At 34.1% G+C, this 2,063-nt stretch overlaps 1 non-coding gene across 1 annotated transcript; it reads left to right on the plus strand.

Annotated features, from left to right (window-relative positions):
* Positions 1-1,672: 1,672 nt before the first annotated feature.
* Trnaa-agc lies at positions 1,673-1,745 on the plus strand. Its single transcript has one exon. It is a non-coding gene; the product is annotated as a tRNA-Ala (tRNA).
* The last annotated feature ends 318 nt before the right edge of the window (positions 1,746-2,063 follow it).

The raw sequence follows: 2,063 nt of genomic DNA on the forward strand, positions 1-2,063 counted from the left end.
GGATAACAATTATCTAACTACAGTCCACCGCTCTACCAACTGAGTTATCGTCGGATTATAATAATATCCAAACTTTGGTAAAATTTGATTTACTTGTGTTGGTCATTAACCTCAGTCTTTATGTTGGTTACCCCTGTGATTCTACTTTCTAGCTTAACGTTATAAAAAGAACATGTTTGCTACACCTGAAGACGAATCTAAATTAATTAAAGATTTAATACCTGCTAGTAGTAATATGATTCATATCAACTTGCTATATGTGTGTATATATCAGTATGAAGTGTTTAATTATTTACTGAGGTTTATAATTAAAACCTAGATCTAAAACAGAAAACTTTGCCATTTGTATATTGTTGAAGATAGTTTAGAAGACAAACTATTGTTATAAGTACAACACTGACCATACAGAACAGTGTGGTTTATGAACTTGTGGAATGCCATCCATATAAAACTGTACAACAGATCTATCTGGTTACGTTTCCTTATCACGTTATCTGATATTATATAGTCTTATTTTAACTGTTAGAGACACCCGAGTTTCTTCTCTGACTGTTACTTAATACAGACCAATCTTTCTTACTGTTATTTTAACAGATATATCAGCAAATAATATATCATTTCTTTGTTCATTTGTGTGTTCGTTCAGAGCTACTTGAGTGCTATCCTCGTTAGCCATCCCTAATTTTGAAGTGATGGACTAGAGGGAAGGCAACTAGTGAATAACGTCGACCGCCAGCACTTGGGATACTATTTTACCAACGAATAGTAGAATTAACCGCCACGTCATAACGTCCCCACCTCTAGAAGCACGTTACGTTGATAGGACTTGAGACCACGGTCTGCTAGTTGCTAGTTGATGGCCCTAACCACCAGGCCATTTGGTGACCACAGGAAATGAACACGTTTTTCTACACGTACTTATGTGTGTATGTAAATAAAGTTTTGTTGTTAAAGGTTGGTGAATCCCATCTAACGAAAACTGTTTTCATTCTTTATTCATGGTCGATATAATGGTGGAATTTTTAAAGAGAACTTCTTACGAAGTAGTTAATCAGACAAAGTACAACCACCAGAATCATCAGTTTCATCTGTATCATCATCTTTACTACCACGTCTTTATTTGTGTATAACTTTATCAAATAATAATTCTTCAGTCTCCAAGTTCACCTATATCAGAGACTACGTTAATAACTAGATACCATTAAGATGTTTTTTTTATCAAACTGTCACTTTACGTTCACTCTATTTACTCTTTCACCTATCTATGTTAGCTTTCAGTACAATATATTGTACGGATAGTTAGTTCTATAACATTTGTATACACACCGCAACGGTTTATCTCAAACAAACTGATGAGTTTAATGATAAAACGATATCACTGTAACATAAAACCAACATTACACTATTTCAAAGTTTGTAAGATATTTTATGTTTCTGATGCAGCATCTCAATATATTTTGGGCAAAGAAAGGGACATCACGTGTTTTATTACTCTTGGTACTTTATAAAGTTTTATAATACTAAGTGCACGTGGAAATGATTCAATAGAAATAGATCTTGTCTGGGTGTTCCCTAACGTGAAGTTCACCTGGTGACATACTTTCTTGTCGCTTGATAAACCAGTTCTAATATTTGTATTCATTAATTCTTATACAATAATAGTATTTAAACAGGGGACGTAGCTCAGATGGTAGAGCGCTCGCTTAGCATGTGAGAGGTACCGGGATCGATACCCGGCGTCTCCAAATTGAACCTTTTCCCAATAGTTCTTTGGTTTATGCACTTCTCCACATGAAAAGGTCTTCGTATCTATTATAAATGTTATATTACTCTCCGTTACATATTACTATTACATTTTGGTCGAACACTAAAATTAGCTAATTTATTACTGCTGTATTATAATGGTTCCTCGTTATTTTCTATCATCATAACCAACCATTATGTCCAATGTAGATGGCTTTTATACCGACATCTTTAAAGTCTTTCATTAAGATGCTGTATGAAACTGTTTAGCTTCAGATCTCAGTTGTTCATGATTAGTGTTTTTTCACTGATACCCAGAC

Source organism: Limulus polyphemus, unplaced genomic scaffold (genome assembly GCF_000517525.1).
Source record: "Limulus polyphemus unplaced genomic scaffold, Limulus_polyphemus-2.1.2 Scaffold12587, whole genome shotgun sequence".
Lineage (NCBI taxonomy): Eukaryota > Metazoa > Arthropoda > Merostomata > Xiphosura > Limulidae > Limulus > Limulus polyphemus.